General features: G+C 40.2%; 1 protein-coding gene and 1 long non-coding RNA gene across 2 annotated transcripts in view; one reads left to right on the forward strand and one right to left on the reverse strand.

Annotated features, from left to right (window-relative positions):
* Positions 1-330: 330 nt before the first annotated feature.
* LOC121889818 lies at positions 331-13,894 on the reverse strand. Its single transcript, XR_006093645.1, has 3 exons — positions 13,168-13,894; positions 12,987-13,058; positions 331-2,278 (listed from the first exon to the last, which is right to left on the reverse strand). It is a non-coding gene; the product is annotated as an uncharacterized LOC121889818 (long non-coding RNA).
* Positions 13,895-18,714: 4,820 nt separating this feature from the next.
* Positions 18,715-20,934, forward strand: part of npy2rl (neuropeptide Y receptor Y2, like) — a 62,134-nt gene continuing 59,914 nt past the window's right edge. The window contains exon 1 of the mRNA XM_042401802.1: positions 18,715-19,222. The gene's annotated coding sequence lies outside the window, so the exon portion shown is untranslated. The remainder of the gene's footprint in view (positions 19,223-20,934) is intronic.

Below are 20,934 nucleotides of genomic sequence, written 5' to 3' on the forward strand. Positions count from 1 at the left end.
TTCACAAATATAGTTTAATTTAAGTTTCAGTATCAGTTTTTAGCAAATGTTACTAAAAACAGGAAGAAATAAAACATTTGTTGTGGGGACTACTTTTAGCGGCGGATTAATCCACATCTGATGCTTTTTGTGAGTATTTCGTATGTGGGATCTGCAATAGTTTGACTCGTGTTTGACGTGTTTTTAATAGTTTTTGGATGAAAACGGAGGTCTTGTTTTGTTGTTTTGTGCCTGCAGATGAGATTTGTTTACATAACCAGAAGACACAATAATAATATAGAATATCAACACACTTATACTTCAACAAAAACATATTTTAATATGTTCAAATCATGCTTACATCATACTTTAATGTTAACTATAGGTACAAAAGCATGAAATAAGTCAAAAATAGTTAAAGTATGAGTATGTTATGGTATGTGATGGTACAGTACAGTATAAATATTATAAATAAGTATAAATATAATGTAATTGTAAAATATGTTTATATTGTTTTTCATGTCAGTCACATTTTTTAAATTCTAAACATGTTTTCAGTAAGTGTTGCATCCTACTGCGAGCTCAATGCCAACGTGTTGAACATCGAGCAGCGTCTGAAACACACAAACACACGACGACCTTGCAATGTCCAAAAAAAAAAAAAAAAAAAAAAAAAGGAAAGGTTTCCATTTCAAAGTGTTTTCGTTGTGCGAACTCCTTTCGATCCTCCTCTTCTCGCTTCTCGGCAGGTCAGAGTTGACGTTTCACAGCCGACCTCGACTCCCTGCTGCTGCGGCTGATGAATGCTTTTTTTGGGTTTTGTTGTTTTGGTTTTTTTTGTCCGTGTTCACAGACCTGCTGGGATCTGATGGAAACTTGGCAAAGACTCAGAGAGAAGAGAGAAAATACGCAACAACAAGAGAAGAAGACAAACGTTTGTAACATTGAAGTAGTGATACCACACTACAAAAATACATTAAAAGTCAGTGTATCCATAATTACACAATTACAACAGAATGTACTTAAAGTATCAAAAGTAAAAGTTCTCATTAACAGTGTTATTTCACCAGTGACTAGTGCGCATGTGTTGGTGTTCTGCCATTAATTGACATTTTTATGCAGTTTTAAGCCACAATTTATGCTACACTTTCAGATCCTGGTGGTTTTATTTATATGTTGTAACAAGGTAAACGATTTTAGTTATCAGATGCTCTGATTTTAAGTTATAAGCTTTAAGACCCGTGGTAATTGGTGGTACCTAAGCTTCTGAATGCTCTGCTGATTCTGCACTTTTTTAGACAGGTGTTTGAGTAACCTGGAGGAAGTCGACATTTTATGTTTCCATGTTTTTATTTTGTATTTTTATTTTCATTTTTTCTGTTTTTTTTACTGTGTAATTTCATTACAGATTGTGTATTCTCTGTATTCTCTGTGAAAAGCGTTTTATTAATAAATCTTGATGCTTTTTGGGGGAACTATCGAGGTGCATGAATGGGGAAAACACACGTCCCTCCTGTGGAAACGCCTCCATGCAGGCTTGGGCGAGGCGCCCCGAACCTTCATCCATAATGCACTGCTCTCAGTCATGGTAAGTATCACAGGAATAGCCCCCCCTCTCCCAGTAAAGCTCAGCCCATAAGACTGTGCAGCAAGTATAATACCTTGAGTGTGGAGGACTTTCCACCGTATCTGTATGCATTCATGTACCATCAATGCATGTCACTAACTCGGCTTCTTCCTCTGAGTTTTTTGTGTTTTCTCATCTGGCAGGAAACCCTGGGTTTCAGGCCGAGCCTTCGCCGTCCTTCACAGTCCTGTCAGTGTCCTTCCACGTCTATCGCTGCTGTTATTGTTATCGTTTTCTGTTTTTATTCACCAACATGTTCCCACCACGAATAAGACAAGCAACTTCTGATGATAGTTTTAAAAAAACAGCTCAAGACCTATTTTATGATCTTACTTTGAAGTAATTTTATTTTATAATTTATATTTGATGCTTTTTTTTTTATTGTTTTATTGCTTTCAAAGACAAATATTTGTAAAATAGAGATTTTCATCTTCTCGTGATCTTTCATCACAGCTCTCCGTTTCAAAAAGACTTCAAGACTTTGTAGCCTCACTAAAGCCGCCTGTTCAGTACTGAGATCTTTTACTTATTTAAAAGTAGCAACACCACACTATAAAAAAACATTTTCAAATTCATTGAATGAATGAATTTGAATTTCCATCCTCCTTTTTCCCACCAATGGTTTCATGATATTCCACTGACCTGTAGGTGACGGTAATGCACCAAGAAATGCTGCAAAAGCAGAGAAGAAGAAGTTAGTCCACATGGACCATGGATGTATAAAGAGAACTGGATACAGGAAGAGCGCCAGGCTTTGAATCCAATTTGACATAGCGACCAAACCGTGTAATTACAACGTCACGTGATGCACACTGGCCCAAAAAGACTTGTTCCCATAGACTTACATTGTGAAAGAGACGTCTGTAAATCAGCGGATACATTTTTCTGAGCATCACAACTGCCGCGAAATGACTCGTCTCACTATCAGAATTAAACCCGTTTGGTCCGATCACATTTCAAAAGCCTAGAAGAGCCGCATGATTGAATTGTTTTATCCTCATTCAAGTTAGACGGAGGGCTAAACCGGAAGTAGCCGACTCGGCCAGCGAAAGTCACTAGTGCGCTCGCTCTATGGGAGCAAAGATCCGGGTACTTTCATACCAGGAAGTCGATTTTTTTATTGCTTCATGCGCCACTGAGCTACTTTCATAGGAATGAACGGGGCCCCGCCTCCGACGCTGTATCCAGTTCTCTTTATACATCCATGACATGGATGTAAAGCAGGGGTTGTCAACTGGTCTCACCCTGAGACCCACATTTTCCCATAGTCATTAAGTTGTGACCCACTTTTATAGAATTCAAACCAAGCAAATTGATTTTTCAAAAATATCCTCCAAAAAACACACATATGCCATCTTTTTTTTTAACATAAATACATATATTTACATGTACAAAGTGCATTTCAGAGATAGTTGGATGCAAGAACTTCACTACATATCACACACTGGGGGTTTCTGTCCCTTTTTATCCTCAATGTACGAAAATACGCATCTTAAATACTCCGGGTCATATTTGCACTTCACCATCTCATCGCCCCCGAACATCAACACATAGTTAAAGTCAACGTCAATCAAATGATGGTTACCATGGCTACGGCGTGAGACTGAATGCCTGTCAATTTTTTTTTTTTTTTTTTCAAAATAAAAGACAAGTCCAACATCAGATGCGCATTAAATATTATTTATTTATTTTTGACCAGCTGACCCACCCAGAACAGGTCAGTGACCCACTTTTAGGTCGCGACCCACCAGTTGAGAATCACTGACGTAAAGAACACAGAATTCAAACTTTTAATATTTTTTGATGTAGAAAATGTATTTGACACATTTTTATTAGACTTCAAGGATTCACACAGTGAGAAACATGAGATGATAACTTTTGTTTGTTTACAAGAAACCTCCACAGGGTATCTTTAAGGGTTCAACACCGATATCAAAAATCTCTATGAGCTCAACTTTTGACACCGTCAACCACAACACTTCATGGACTATCTGAGTCTGGTGAAAAAGGCTCCGAGGCAGCAGATCCGCATCTCGGTGGAGTCCTAATCCCCCACCACCTCTGACCGAGTCAAAAACCTGCAAGTTGTTATTGATGCTGACTTGAGTTTTGTTCAATGTCATATATTATTTACATACTTTAGGAGTGACTGACGACTTGATGAGCTCAAACATGAATACTGAGATGTATTTTTATTTTTAATATTTAATGTAGTTTACCTCTCCCTCCTAACACAGACTCTTGCTTTGCATCCCCACGTTCCATCACATCTCTATTACAAACCGAGTCACATCTCCTCCCTGCTGTCCTCTGCGGTTAATATCAACTCCAAACCCTGAACAACCTTCAACATTCACTCTCCTCCGTACATCAATATGACGCACACACACACACACACACACACTGCGTTCATCTACCTTTCTCCTCATTCTTCTGGAAAATAGAAAACAAATTATCCACCTCAGCCAAGGAACACAATTTCTTTTTGAATATGACATGAAATAAGAAAAACATTGCCAAACATTTGGAGTGTCGACACAACAAACACTGTTGGTACTTTGCATTTTTATTGGTACTAAATATTTGTGTCCAACCGTCTATCTATCCATTACTCACAATGTGCTGCAATAGAAAAAAAGAGATGATAGATAGGAAGGTCATTGATGGAAGGCTGTTTAAAATCAAGCCTTCAGGTGTAACAATGAACCATAAACTCACTTACAAATGACACATGACATGTATGTTAGATTAAACGTCACTTCAAATCTTGTTTTTGTCACTAAATTTATCTCACTTATTGTCTGGAAACATACAAACATTACAGTAAAGAGTGACTGACTGAATAAAACTGACACATATACCTAAAAAATTGCAGTTTTCGTTCAAATCTATTTGTTTTTTTTAAATGAAGCAAGCTGTTTCTGAATAGTTTAAAACTTTGTTAACAAGTTTCCTGAATTTATAAGACAAGTGAGATGCCCAAATTGGGTGTTTGGGGACCTTTGACTCTGAAAAATCAATCAATAAATGTAAAAATTTCAATATTGATGCAGAGGCTGATGGCCAAGAGGACTGAGATGATGCCTCCTGACTGAGAAAAGATTCACTCTCACATTGGCTGGAAGGCAGAGATGTTGTTGGCAGCAACGTTAGTAGCTGTTGTTTTAATAAAATAATGACTGGTCTTAAATTTTAAAGGTTTAATGATATGGTTTAATTAAGTGATGAGGAGGTGAAATGTGCAGTGAAAGTCTTTCCCTGCTACATTTATCCAGATTTTAAACAATGATAGCATTATGTTGTCAGAATAGGAAGAACTTATTTGAAATTTCCTGCTAATATAAAGTCATTTTCATCTCTTATTGAGTCATTGGATTGTTATATTCTTAGTTTGAACTTATTGTCAGGGCAGTAAAAAAAATTAACCTGTCTCTTGTATATTAACTAGTTTTAAGAGTTTTCTAAAACAAAGTTTCAGTTTTTTTAATTTGCTTTATTCATTATTGTTTTAGAATACAAAGACATTTCTCACCTCTATTAATTATTGAAACAAGTTTAATTGAGAAAAAGATCTTTTCTGATTGCACTGGATTTATTTCCACTTGTTTTTACAAACACAAAAACTTGATTTTGTCTCTTGTGAGAATATGTATTGACTTTAACCATTGACCTAAGCCTAATTTTAACTTAAAAGGGTGTTAAACATTTTTGGAAATATACTTACTTCCAAGCGTTAGATGAGGAGATGGATATCAGTCTCATGTTGTTAGCCTACTAGCTTGACTTAATAAACCTCTCTAAAGCTCACCAATCAATATGTTGTTTCTCATTTGTTTAATATGAACACAAGTAGAAATGTAAAAACACAAATTTCAGGTGTCACGGATGGTTTTGTGTTGGAACTATTTCTTGGGGAACAACAGTGATTGTGTGCAGCTTCCTGAAGTTGACAGGTTTGGTTCCATCATGTCTGTAGAGAGACCAGAACCTGTGTATGCCAACTGTGTCTGGCAACCCAAGATATAGCACAATAAGATAAACTACGTAATGTAAAAAGCTGTAAAAAGCCACTGTACACTACCTGCTAACAAGTTCAACATATCAACTTAAAAGGCCCCCAAGTGGCCAGAGAATCAGCCAATGCCGGTTTAAGAAGTTTTGGTAGATGTATTTTTAAACTTTGGAGAGAGCCAGGCTAGCTGTTTCCAGTCTTTATGCTAAGCTAAGCTAACCATGTCCTGACTCAAACAAAACCTAAAACCAAGTCTTTACCCTAAATTGAAATGTTTAACCTCATGAGAACCTGCTTTTCTTCCTAACAGGAGTCGATTCCCCACAACGCAGCGTGTAGTCAGAGTCCCCACAAACCATAAAACATGTAAAACCCTTTTAAACTCTGTAAATGATATTGAACTTGACACGTGTAGTGAAAAACATGCAGAAATGCCGGAAAGATTTACAGTAATATTGACTGACAAAGCTCCAGCCAATGAAGGCAGCTCCGCTCGTCACTGCCGTTATAACGACGGTGATTTACTGTCACAAGACGCGGCGCACAATGTGAAACATGACACACAATGTGAAACGCACCGCGGAGAGCTTTGTGGCGGAGAGACGAGCTAATCCTCGACGTTTGTGATGTGTCGACAAAATAAGACTTTCATTCTATGTTACAGATATCTTCTTCATAGAGTTTGGAGAACTGTGTAGGCTTCTTTGGATCATATATCACACTGTAGGTGGATATTCATCTGATTTAACGTTAGCTTGGCACACAATACCAACGAGAGGGAGAATGTGTGTGTGTTTCATCCACTGGAAGGCTTAAACTCTTCCATCAGATGTGATTGAATGCCAACACTACACAGGCAGCTCTTCAGCTTTTATTGATTTCAAAAGGAAACGTTTCTCTTAAAGGCTCATCGCCGCAGCAGAGCTTTGAAGGTAACTGACAGCGTCAGTGACGAGTGGGATGTTTGTCAGTTTAAATAGACCGTCATATCGTTTCAGGCAACATCCTGTTTTACGTCTCACTTTCTTTACATGTTCTCGCTTTTGGACACTAAGCAGCAACGTTAATACACGACTTCAAAGAAAGAAATCAGTTCATATTCCTTCAGAAAAGAAGCTGATTTCTCATCATGCAAAAATAACCCCATGAATTTATTGTGTTACATGCATTCATGAGGTCATTAAGTGAAGAAAAAGTTTTGTTCTTGTGTTTAAAAGATACAAGATCAGAAATATTAAATAAGAATTGAATTGGAACTGAAACATTTGGCAGGAAATTAATCTGTAACTTGATCATTTTTCTTCACAATAAAAGCCACTGGGTTAACATTTGACCCAGTGGGGGTCAATGTAACCCAGTGTTACACCAGTACAACATTAGGTTAACTTTATCCAGTAAATCTGGTGGTTTTTGCTTTTTATAGATGTTTTTGTCCTTAATTACTTCAAATAATAATATTTGCTAAGAGGTAAATTAATAATATCAGGTGTTAATGATGTTTTAATGATGTTCCTTCGTCTCCACCACCCACACATCATCAGATAAGTGTTTTAAGATGCCTGATTGCTTTAAATCACAACCATGAGAATGAATTGCTTCACCCTGATTGAACGGAGAGGCGAACAGTAAAGACAGCAGCTGCTCTGTGCAGCAACAAGGACAAACTGTTTTGGAAACTTTGATTGTGAAGCAAAGGATCATTTAAACTTCTAGGAAACTTACAGCTCTCTGATTATATTCCGCTTTATGGAAATGAAACCGGCCTGCGGGCCATCTGCTTCACACGCATCATTTTAATCTACTGCTGACAAGCATAATGTTTGATACTGTTCAACTCACCAGCTCTCACATATCCTCCTCTGCATTTTCTCATGGAATTAAAAAAAAACATCCCGTATATTCAGAAAGAGCGTAAACACTCAGCTAAACATCCCCTGGATGAATGCTCTCCATCTGCTCGGCATGAATTAGGAAGTAGGTGTTGTAATTGAACTCCATGAAACTTCTATTTTCTCCTAAAGAGATTTTTCTTAAGGCAGCTCATGAGGGAAAACATTTTTACAACAATATACTCCGTATAAACAGCACTGATAGAGCCGCTGCCAGCGCAGAGAAACTAAACTCACCAATAAATAGTGAAACTAAACACTGAGAGCAAACCTTGAATGCACCGAGCAGCTGTCAGTCAAAAACGCACCAACTGAAAAAGTTCTGATTTCATCATTGAAAATGTCAAGAAAGCAGTTTCCATTGCTAAAAATGTAGAGAAAGAAGGTAGCGAGCCTGTTAACACCCTAATATGCTAATAAATACACAATGAATGTTAAAAACCTGCATTCATTTACTTTTTAAACACAACACTGACACCATAAAACATCATTATTCAACGGGTAGAAATGTTAATATGATACGTATAATATGATACAACACGGCAGATCAGCTTATTGTTAACGCCTGGCAGCAGTCAGATGTCACTCTGGACCCACTTAGCACAACAATGAGAACACACATGTTCTTATGAGTAGATGTTTACAGTCCACAAAGGTGCGCAGGTGCTGCTCAGCCTTCAGCCTGCGTCGGTGAGCGAGCTGTGTGAGTATCGGCGTGATTAGAAGCTGGGACAGCTGTTGGTTTGCCTGTAGCTCTGTGGGTTTTATGTCTATAGATTAGCTTTATCTCAGCAGCGGATCTGTGTTCATGTTACATGCTGAAGTGGCTCCAACATCCAACTGACACAGGAATAAACCAGATCAGATTGTTTCATATCAGATCTGGTCCCACATCTGATTCATGTCTGATCTCTGGATATGAGACCACTGTCAGAACGTTGAGATCAGACTTCATGTGACTTTTATAACGTCTCACTTCTCCGCAGCACATGTCGCCTCGTTATCATTCAGCGTCGGCGCCTCACAGCCCGGTAAACATAAACAACAACAACAGCGACGGGACGCGATGGAGAGACGAGGAAGTTTCATTTATTGAGAAGCTGAACTGGAAGCAATTTGTGTTTATGATTCAACTGTTGCACAAATGACATTATTGTTGTTATTCTTGTATTCATGCAGCTCAAACTGAAGTTAAATGTGTGCATGGGTGGCAGTTTAAGACATCAATGGGGGTTCAGACTGGAGCCGCATTCACGTCACTTACAAACATGTTCTGCTGTTTATTTGTGAAACGCTTTATGCAAAACAGCCTTTCAAATGTTAATATTCTATCTGTCTGTCAACATGCTAAATATTAATCACACTGCATTCATTTGGCAGATGTTTTTGTCCACAGTGACGTCAGTAAGTGAATAAAAAGAAATTAAAGCTGCAAGCAGCGTTGGTCAGGATCTCGCACTCTGGCCCGTCGGGATCAGATCATTTTGCTTTTTAAAAATGAGGGATATTTCTTACAAGTGTGGTGTGCTTTTATTTTGAAAGTTTGATTGACAGGATGAGAATTTTCTGCAGGTTGAGACATGTCTGTCTTGCTCACACCTGTGTCATCAAAATGATAAAATCCAAACCGTTCGAGTTATTACAAAGTTTTTAACAACTTTTTTTCAGCACAGTGTCATAAGTCACCTATTAAAGTTTGACGCTGATATCATTAACGCCAAAATTGGGGCAGAGTCTTAATTTGAAAGGCTAATTGCGGACTTCCTGTTGGATTTAGGTCAGCGGTGTCAGCATACGATTTACAGGTCTTGATGAGATGAATAATTGAGTTTTGGTTTGATCTCTCTATGACATTCCTACAGGCTGTGGCGGCCATTTTAGTTACATAGGTGGCGCTAGAGAGCACATTTTGGCACTTTAGGGGTTAATATTTACATTTTATCAAATTTTTCACCAGACCTGATGTGCGTGCCAAATTTGGTGAATTTTTGAGCATGTTTAGGGGGTCAAATTTAGGGTTTAAGTGGTGTAATAATAAAGAAACAAACAAACAAACACACGAAAAACAACAGTAGTTTTGCCTTTTGGGCTCGGTCCCTAACAAGAGTTAAATAGAAAAGATAGAAAAACTAGAAAATAAACAAGTAAAGCTTGTTCAGGAGTAATGCAGGTGTTTATGGTTGCTTTGTATTGTTTGAAAGAAAAGAGATAAAACGCCTCACAGACGACGGGAGGATAGAAGAAGAGAGAGATGTTCTACAGTATTTGTCTTCCTTGTTCTATATTTTATTGCTCCGTCAATCCAAAATGCAGCTGAGCAGGTTTGTTTGTGCTGAATGTTGAACATGTGGCGGCTGATGGTTTATTTCATGTGACATGTTGAGGTTGTTTGCACAATTTACGCGTCTTTTTCTTCAAATTCATTTACATATAAACTAACATCCAACAACCTGACTGAATCTATGCACGTTTTGTTTTGTTTTTTTAACTTTGCACACTTTTTTTTTATCCCACAGTGACAAAAAAAAATCGCTTTTCACAAGGTAACAGAATATTTTCGAGGTCCAGCTTTGGCAGAGTATTATGACAGGTTGACAGGTTAAGTCTGAGTGGGGAAACATAAAAAATAAAAAGACAGAGAGAAGAGAGAAAAATAAAATAGTTGACTTCTGGCTCACAGCTGAGTGGGAGGAAGGACTCGACTGACAAAACATCCCCCCCCCCCCCCCCCCCGCCTGCAGGCACAAACGTGCATATTGTAGCTCTTTAAAAGAAAAGTCTTTTCTTCCCTCTCTGCTCTCTCAGGCTGCTGCTGTCATCATCATCATCATCATCTGTGGTGCATCTTCCTCTGTGTTTTAATCCCAGACGCTGTGACTGGCAGGCTCATTACAGCGAGGCTTCAAACGCTGACAAGGAAAAAGAATCGACTGCGTGCCGCCGCGGTGACAAATATAGACCACGGGCACGTTACTAAGTTTCCTACCGAGGAGGGTTTCCATGTGTGAGTGTTAATATATGTGTGTGCGGAGATTTAAGACAACCGTGGGAAATGAAATTCCCTCGGACTGACGGAAAGAAAGAGTGTGTGTGTGTGTGTGATCTGTGTTATATAACCGTGTGTGTGCGTGTTGGGTAGATGAAGCCTTGACTCTGATATTCACACTGCTGGTGGTCCCTGACAAGTCTAATCTGTCTTCTGACGGGGGACGTTCGGCGGCGGCGGCGGCGGCAGAGGGAATCCACGCCGCTGTAAAGTCCTGCAACATCAGCAAGAACCAAACTTCCACCACAAAAGAGCAGAGTTTTAAAACATTTAGAAGTCCGACATGAATTGAACAAATTCTGTTTTCTCAGCAGAAATATTCCCCGACAAAAAATTAAGACATTTCAAGAAGGTTTTGGCGATTTGCAGGTTTTAAATCGCATTGAAATGACTGTAAAGATCCTAATTAAAAAGTGAAATACTGTCAGTGGAACTCTGTTTAAACAACAGTTCCATGTGTGCAGGACCATGATTAATTGATTAATTCAACACAGTGGCTTCGCTCATCTGACTAACAACAGAGGGACTAGTGCTCTTAATAGGCCCTTTAATGAGGTCAACACACAAGCTATTAAATAATCTATCACAGTGCAACGAATATGTCCCACAAACGCCATGTTGGATGAATGAAGAGGAGAGACTCTTCCTCTGTCTTATATCTGTGCAGCACATACTGGATATATTATACAATGATGTAAAGCTCCGTTCGGGTTGGATTTGTTTCTCTAAAGGAGGTTTGGTGGTTTTAACATCACCTGCTGCTCAGTGGGATGTTTTTCACCTTCAACCACAGTTATAATTACACTGTTTTTCAGTGAACTTGCTGCTCCTCCTGACATTTAAATCCCGTCGGTGGGGTGGAAACCAAGCGGCAACCTCTGGGGCTGTAAAATGAAGCCAATGCGGAAGTGCCAAAAACTGCAGTTCCTTGAATGACCACTTGAGGCTCCAAAAGCGAGTCAATCCCCATAGACCCCCATGTTAAAATGCCCAACTTTACAGCAGAAATAAACATGTTTACAGTCTGGTACAAACAACGGTTTTGGTCTCTGTAGCTAATTTCCTCTTTCATGACAACTGTACGGGGGGTGAATTTTTTATAACTCACCCGTTTAAATGTTATTAAGCCGTAAAGTTATGCATAATGAAGGACATGGCTGCTTTGAGTGACAGGTCCGCCAGCCGCTAGGTGGCTTGTTTCAGCCATTCAGCCCCGCCTCTTTGCCCATTTTTGATTGGCTGGGAGTTAGGCAGCGTCACGTACTGCCAAGATGGCGACGGCCTGAGCGGCTCACTTTGAGCTTCAAAACCGCTCTTCAGAAACCAACGGGTGACGTCACGGTAACTACGTCCATATTTTTATACAGTCTTTGGGTGAAACGTTCTTGTAGTTTAAAGTGGATCTCTGAGTTTTTTCCTTCCGCCACAAAAATATTTTTGCTACTCTAACAGATGGAAACAAGCTAACACCGACATATCGGCTCGTTTGGGAACTGATACGACGACAGAAAAACATAAACGCATCAGGGGAACGAGACCCTGTTGTGATGTCAGCTACAGATTCATCTGTTAGCAGCTCCTGTTTACAGTGTAACATGATGTACAGACGACTATCACTGCATCACTGTGATACTGAAGAAAACTCGTGATGATTCTCAGGCAGGTTGTTGTTTCTTCTCTGATGTCTGACTGGATTTATGGCGGTTTATTGGTGATGGACATTGGAGATAATGATATCCTCTGGGAGCACGAAGACCAACACACACTAGTTGATATTTTCGAAGCCTTGGTGCGCGTGTCGAGTCCTCCAGAAATAATTCCAACGCATTCGGCGGTTCGCTGCTGTGTTTTGGTTTATTACTCTGTAGGAAAATACTTGAGGCAGAGATGCAAAGTTTTCATTCACCTGATTAAAGATGAAGAAGATTAAGATTTGTGGAATATTCTCTGTGAAGTTCTGGAGATTTTGCTATCAATGTTGTAACACCGATGCCATTTCGGACATCTGGACAAACCGGTGAGTCCATTTAAATTCATGAAGCAGCTTTTTGTTTTTCAGACTATTTCATGTTTTCCTGAATGTTTATAGGCTGTGTTTTCTCAGCGGGAAGCGGTTTAAAGTGTTTTCATATTTCTATTTCAGTCAAGCGCCACAGGAACAAGTTGTGATTTTTAAGCAGGTGCTTGTTCTTCTGATACAGGAGGGTTTTCTATCAGAGGGCAGAAGTTTAAAAAAATTGAGTGTGTGTGATGTTGGATGAGACCTGCTGCGAGCTGCACTTCAGTCCATCTCACTCGCCGGTGAACTGACACGACCCTCCGTGACCCCGCCTACAGGATGTGTGTGTGTGCCGGCCTTAAGTCACACTGAATGATATCAGTATGTGTTTCACGTCCGTGTGTCCAGACTTGACGGATATATCTCTGCCTCACCTTCAGCTCCCCGGCGAGGCTTCGATCCTGCTGGACGTCCACGTCCATCAAACACCGGATGCTGTCATTTCACTTAGAGTTAAATTACAGAGAAGAACAGTGAATATTTCATTCCTCGTCTCCCCTCTGCGATGCTCTGAATGTTCTGTTCTGCTTCCAAAACGGTCACACATATACTAACTCTGGCATGACAAAGCCACACATCATTGCACTTTGGATTAGCACCCTGCCAACACACACACATGCATCACTGAACCGAACTCTTACACACACTGTCAACATGCGATATCCTCTCCACACCACCCAACACATGCATATGTGCAGCATAAGTTCCTGCACACACACACACACACATATGAAACAGACCTCCTGACGACACTCACACATGACTGATGATGTAAACTGTGACCCACAGCGGATAGTGGACTCCAGATTCCTCAAATTCCTCTGTCGCTGTGAGTTTCATCACCAGCTTCTTCAGGGCGATTCTATTTGAAGGAGAAGCGCCGTGTAGCTTAATCTGACTCATCAATATACATGAGTTTGGCTTTATACGCTGTGTATTATGCATTGATGGTGTTTTTATGGGTTTTTACTTCACCTCATGTTTTTTAATCCTCCTAAATTCTTTTATATCTTCTGATTTTATTTCACTTCATTCCCATATTTATGTTACTGTTCTTGCATAATGTCTTTTGTACTTTTGTTGTGCATTGTGTGTTCTGCATTTTAAATTCATTTGTTGCTGAGTGCTACACTAATAAAATGCAATATTAATGAAAAGTTTAAAGTTAAAATGTTGGCGGAGGTAGCAGAAGGTGTGTTTTAATAATCCAGGTACCGACCACCAGAGCAGCTACTCTGTCAGAAATACAATAGAAGAAGAAGGACTGGGGTATTTGTTTACAGCGCAGCCAAACAAACAGCAAGCTAAAATAGACTAAACACAACAATATCGTCCGACACGGTTTCCATTGTCATCTTCCGCATCTCATGCAGTATGAGTGAATCCCATTGGCTCCTCCAATAACAATGGAAATTATATATAGAGAAGCATTTACAGGATGTAAATACAAGGAAAATCACAATTATCCTCTCCAGTAAAACATGTTTAATCACCAAACGTGCTGCTGCAACGTGCATAAATGTTCCAGATCTGTTTCAGAAGTTCAGACCTGCAGCTTCAGAGCAGAAACTCTCCGGATGAAACCTCCTGATCCAGCTGTGATGACTGCTGGGAGACTCGATGTGTGAATGTGTGGAAACAGCCTGAGAGCTCTGCAGTTTTTTAAAAAAAAAAAAAAAAAAAAAAAAAAAAAGATAAAGATGTTTCCTGAGGCAGATTTATTAAATGTGACTAACAGCTTGTTATTTAGCTTCAGCATTTAGTTCTGTCTGCCTGTCAGGAGAATGACTTTGTTCACTGTGATATCTTTATCCGCCGTTTTCTGTGTGATGGATGAAGACAAAGTACCTTCATGCATGACTGGCGGTTATTTTACTGCACAGAAAAATTCAACCAGTCAGGCTGAAAAATAATTTATTTTGTTTCCGTGAGCCGTATTAACAGGAGTGCACTGTGCTGTAACTGGAGCATAAATGACTATGTGATGTTTTTTTTTTTTCTTATATTTAATTCTTATTATATTTTACGTACGCACTCAGATTTATTTTACTAATCAGACTCTAGTGACCTCAAATCTGCAATTTATGTTGTTAGTTGTGCTGCCGGCCATAACAAGAGTTCATAGGAAATTTAATCCTTCATGTGTATTATCTGATTTTTAGTCCTTCAGGCTGCTGGTCCTTTGAAATATCTCAACAACTATTGGATGGGTTGATATGAAATTTGGTTCAGATATTCACGTTCCCCAGAGGGTGAATCCTACTGACTTTGGATGACCTCTAAAACTTCAGCAGTACTGTAAGATTAATGCTAACATAGCATGCTAGTGTGAGTATCCACAGTGTGTCCACACAGTCATTCAAAAGTCTGTGTGAAGCTTCTATTCAGCTTCATCAGTCTGAGTTAGTCATATCAAGGGGATATCTGACACATTTACAGTCTTTTTAGCATCAAATTCCCTCTTTGTGTTTCCTCGGACAGTGTTTCCCTGTTGAGCTGCAGGTGGAAGTATAGTAATACTTCACCTCTAGTATTATCAAGTCATTTGAGGGGAAATTAGAGTCGGGTGTTGCAATCAATGGGATGACAATTAAGTGAGAGTCTGGGAGGCTCTGCCTTATTCAAAGAAGAGAAATCTGTGTCTTCACTATCAAACTCTGAGCTTCACAACACAGGTTTGTGGAAGTGTGTCATGGCTCAAACAAAGGAGATTTCTGGAGCTTAGCAGGCTGGAAAGGGTTACAAAACCATTTCTAACGAGTTTGGACTCCACCAGTCTGCTGTCAGGCAGATTATGTACAAATGGAAGACATCCAACACCATTGTTTCCCTCCCAAGGAGTGGTCAAACAACAAAGATCACACCGAGAGCAGGCGTGTAATACTCTGGGAGGCCACAACGGACCCCAGGGTAACATCTAGGAAACTAAAGGCCTCTCTAACAATGACTACAGTCGATGTTCATGAGTCCACCATCAGGAGAACATTGAACATCAATGGTGTTCGTGGCAAAGTTGCAAGGAAAAACCCACTTCTCTCCAAAAAGAACATGGCTGCAGTCTATGGTTCACTCAAGACCACATGGATAAGCTAGAAGGTGATTAAAACAATGTCCTGTGGATGGATGAGACCAAATTCGAATGGCTTGAATGAGAAGCGTTCTGTTTGGCGATGAGCAAACACCGTATTCCAGCACAAGAACCTGAACCCATCTGTGAAACATGGTGGTGGTAGTATCATGGTTTGGGCTGCTTTGCTGCCTCTGAACCAGGACAGCTTGCAATCATTGATGGAGCTGTGAGTTTCGAGTCGTACCAGCAAATTCTACAGGAAAATGTCAAAGTATCCATCTGTGAACTGAATCTCAACAGAAAGTGGGTCATGCAGTAAGACAACGACCTTAAATACACAAGTCTACCAATGAATGATCAGAGCAGAAGAAAGTCAAGTCAAAGTTCTGACCTTAATCCTATAGAAATGTTGTGGAAGGACCTGAAACATGTAGTTCATGTTGAGAAGCCCACCAACATCCCTGAGTTGAGACTGTTCTGTAAGGAGGAACGGGCTAAAATCCCTCCGAGCTGATGTGCAGAGCTGATAAACAGTTACTGAAACGTTTGGTTGAAGTTATTGCTGCAAAAGGGGGTCACACCAGTTACTGAAAGCAAGGGTTCACATACTTTTGCCTCAAACAAATATGTAAGATTGGATCATTTTACCCAATAAATAAAAGTTTAATGTTTTTGTCTCAAAGAGTTCCTTTTATCTAGTTTTAGGTGTAAAAATCTGATCTCGTTTCAGGTCACACTGATGCAGGAAATTCTAAAAGGTTCAGAAACTCTCACTGTGCAGAAGTTTTAGGCACTAGAAGTAAAGTGAGGATATTTTAAAAAATAATGTCACGAACAGTTTTAACTTTACACTTGATAAAAAGTTGAGCAAACAGAAACCTTAATGAAATCAATATTTGACTCCTTGTTCTTCTTGTTGCTGAAGATAGTTCTCTATGAGTGGATGTTTGGGCTCGTTGTCATGCTGCAGGATACATTTGGCAGCGATCAGACGCCTCTCTGTTGGTGCTGTATTATAGATACGAATCGAAATATCTAAAGTGCCTAAAACCTTTGCACAGTACTGTATCTAAAAAGACAATATGAAAAATGAATAAAATTGAGATAGACGTGGATATGTGTTGAGACAGTCTGCAAGTGTTTCAACTTTAAACATAAAGAATCTGTGCGTATCCCAGAGCTTTATGGATCTGCTTCATACAAAGACGAGAAAGAAAAAGTTGAGAGACTGGAGGGAAATGAAAGAAAGAGTCGGAGCTGAACACAAACACACACGGTCGGTGTGACTGTTGCTAGCTAGCTTACAGCTATTTTGCTCCATTGACTATTTGAAGGAATTAATTAAATTCATGCAAGTGATGTGAGGCAACAAAAAAAAAAAATCACTTTCTGCCTGAACAAACGTTTACAGATGTATTTTGCTTCACTTTAACTTTTTTTCTGTGTGAAAAAGGGAAAATGCAACAAGCTAACGAGACCTTTCCTCTCTCACTGTTGTCTGGACAACGATGACGTCTGTATCCCATCAGTAGAACAGTAAAAATATAACAATAGCAAAGTTTTTGTTTCTTGGTGTTTAAATGAGCATCTGCAGACTTCTGGTCTTGTTTGCATGGAAACAGGAAGGCAACATGAGTGAAAATCTATTTAACTTCTGACACGTGTAAATTGCAGCACGCTGTGTTGATTGTCTTACAGCTATTTTTGCTCAATTGGCCATTTGGAGGAATTAATTAAATACATGCAAGTGATGTAAGGCAAAAAAAAAAATCACTTTCTGCCTGAACACACGTTTACAGATGTATTTTGCTTCACTTGAACGTTTTTTCTGTGTGAAAAAGGGAAAACACAACAAGCTAACAAGACCTTTCCTCTGTCGCTGTTGTCTGGACAACGATGACGTCTTTATCCCATCAGTAGAACAGTAAAGATCTAAGCAGCAAAGTTTTTGTTTCTTGGTGTTTAAATGAGCATCTGCAGACTTTTGGTCTTGTTTGCCAGGAAACAGGAAGGTGATTTAAGTGAAAATCTATTTAACTTCTGACACGTATAAATTGCATCACGCTGTGTTGATCGCTGCAGACACGCCTCCGGCCTCGCCACCGTGAAACAAATCATGAGCTCGTAGCGGTGAGTAATCGATAGACATCATATCTACACATTTATTGATCCTGAGGAAACAGCCTGCGGTCCGTTTACAGGCTGGTTTTTCAAGCTGCAAAACACACACAAAGATGCTCAGACAAACATTAAAGAGTTGAGTTTCTCTCTCTGGAGGATTTGCAGCTTTTTGATCAGAAGCCAGATCACTTACGATCTTTTTCATGTCAACATTTGAATAAAGATTTTCCCTCCTTCTCTCTGCAGCCTGCGCTTTTAAAAATCATTGCTCTCCTCCTCTTCTTCGTCTCCTCTCTTATCCCTTCATCTCTTAAAGCTCCTACATCTTTCCCTGCTTCTCCTCCCACAGTTTTCTCTTCTTTCTTTCCCTTCAGCCTCCTTCCTTCCTTCTCTTACACTCTCCTCCTCCACCAGCTTCTCTGTTCCTCCTCCATTCCTCTCCTCCTCTTATTTCCTCCCTCCTTTCAGCATTTTCTCCTCCCTTACTGCCCCTTTCCCTTTTCCTAATCTTCCAACATTTCCCTCCATCTCTGTTTCTGCTCTCTCTGCTTCCCACCTCTTCTCCAACAACAACCACTTTCATTTACTTCTCCTTCTCTCTCTCTCTCTCTCTCCATTTTTTCCACCTTCTCTTTTTTAAAACAATTTCTTCTTCTCCCTAAAACCCACCACCTCTTCCTCCCCTCCTCCTCTTCCTCCTCCTCCTCGCTTCCACCCCCCATAAAGGAGAGAAGAAAAATAAATCCTCCGCTAGGCTTTTACGCGCCGCGCGTAAAGCGCTTCACTCCCGGATCCGTGTCCAGAGCGCACGGACGGAGACACCGGCGGCGTAGAGGAGAGAGAGAGAGAGAGAGAGAGAGAGAGAGAGAGAGAGAGAGGGAGGAGGAGGAGAGGGGATCGCTCACGTTTTCAAATCCTCAACTAAAAGCCCTTCTTTCTCCTTCCACTTCTCCTGTGTTGAGGACGCTGAATCTGTCGGACATGTTCGGGTCTTCAGAGCGCTTCCTCTGCGGGACGCGTGGCCGAATTTAACAGCTGGTTCCGCGGATCCAAAGTGGGCAGAAACGTGCCACTCTGAAGAGGAAATTGTGTGATTTTAATAATAAAAAACAGGAAAATTAAAATAAAAAAAGGGAGATCCGGCTTAGATTTGAAATTAATCAGACAGAGAGAGAGAGGAGGCAGTGGTGGGACGGTCGCACGCGGAGCCAGACGATGGGGATTTAAACTCGCAACCATCTCCAGACATCCGGCTGTTTATACGCATCTGTGTTTCATGGCAGCCGGGATCCGAGTGACAGTCTGCGGGGTTTCAGTCCGGGCTGCTGGGGGAGCAGAGAGGAGCGAGCCGGGGTCAGTGACCGCTGCCGGGACCCGAGCTCCGTCCTAAAGACCTCGGAGACACCGCGAGACACAGAGGTCAGTGTGTCAGCCGCACACACGCGCGCGTGCACACGCTCAGTGCATATGTGATATAGGTTATATTGTGAGTGTATATATATATACACAGCTGCACGTTTATACAGGCACGCGCAGGTATGAGGTGGTAAACACACACATACACACACACACACGTGCGCAGATGCATTTGGAAGAACATCACAGAGTAATCACTCACACGCGCCTATAGTCTGCACGTGCATGTGATATATATATATTGATACACGGTACCTACAGCTCGCGCGCACACGCAGAGGAAACGCACGTGCTTAGAGACAAACAGAAACACTGTAGTGTCCGATGGAAACCACGTATCTCCAAGTTTGATGATTTTTAACATGATTTTATCAGATAGATTGATTGATTGATTGATAGATATTATTAATCCAAATGGAAAATTGCAGCTACAGCAGCCAACAACACGCAGAGGAACACAAGGAAAACAAACAAACAAACAGTAGAAATACTCTATTACAAGTATAAACCCTCCATTATAACCAGTAAATGGATGTTTCAGGTTTATGTGGAGCTCAGTTAAGCGACTTTATGTCCAGCTGCTTCTGTACTCAGTTACTTCTCACCACTGACTCTCTGATTATCTCATTAAAGCTTCTTGGATTGTTAATTAAAAGCTCAAAATATAAGTTCTTATCACAGAAAATACAGGATTTGGAGATACATGGTTTTCACAGGTAGTGTTGGCATGCTGTTTAATGACAAGCACACACACACACACACACACACACACACACACACAAGCCTAAAGCAGCTCTTCTTCTTCTCCTCTCCATGATGAGGAGAAGCCAGAGGAGGCTCCAGTTCTCTCAGCTTCTCCTGAGATGTTTTGGTCCATCACTGATTTATTTTCACCACTATGTGCTCCGTGAGCTTATTCAGCAGCTAATATATCGTACCGACTCTGGAGACGACCTTAAAGTTACGATATCTGCCTGAAATGAGAAACTTTCATACGTCCGACTGTGATGTTGCTCTGCAGAGCAAAAGATCAAACAGGAAATAGCCTGAATTGTTATCTTTTTAAAAAAAAATCATATCAGGAGCTTAATGAGGCGCAGTGTTTCCCTCCAAGCTGACAGCTGGTGACCCACTTCTAATAATGCATCACACTGGACAAATTTTAATATCCTCACCAGCGGAAAGTCTATGACTCAGCAGGTTTGGAAGATTATATGTTGGATGATATGACGGGAAATACAGGAACTCGTCACGTCATACTTCTGTAGTTTTGGTTCGTAAAAAACACTGAAATGCACAAAAAGAGTGATTTTTTTTTACATGTGATTTGGTGAAAGTTGTATCTTTTAAAACAGATGTTTAATGCAGATGCACAAGAGCCTGACATAAATTGTTCCATTTCCTGCAATCTGTTAATTTCTCTGTAGATTACCTGCAAAATAATCAGATTATTATGCAGAGTTGGAAGGTTTAGTTGTCCAGTTGAAATGTTCTGGCTGTGAGATGTGGTTGAAAGCTCCAGAAAAGGCTGCTAAATGGACCTTGAGTCAAGATTATTTTGCTAAACTGTGATTTCCACAGTGAGGACGTTTCACAGTTACAGCTCCGATAGATTCAGTATTAAACCCAAACCACTTTAAATCCCTCATCGAATCTGCCAAAGTAGTCGTTTATATTGTTAGAAATAAGGAAATGATCTTTAGAAAAGGTTCAAG

Source organism: Thunnus maccoyii, chromosome 22 (genome assembly GCF_910596095.1).
Source record: "Thunnus maccoyii chromosome 22, fThuMac1.1, whole genome shotgun sequence".
Classification (NCBI taxonomy): Eukaryota; Metazoa; Chordata; class Actinopteri; order Scombriformes; family Scombridae; genus Thunnus; species Thunnus maccoyii.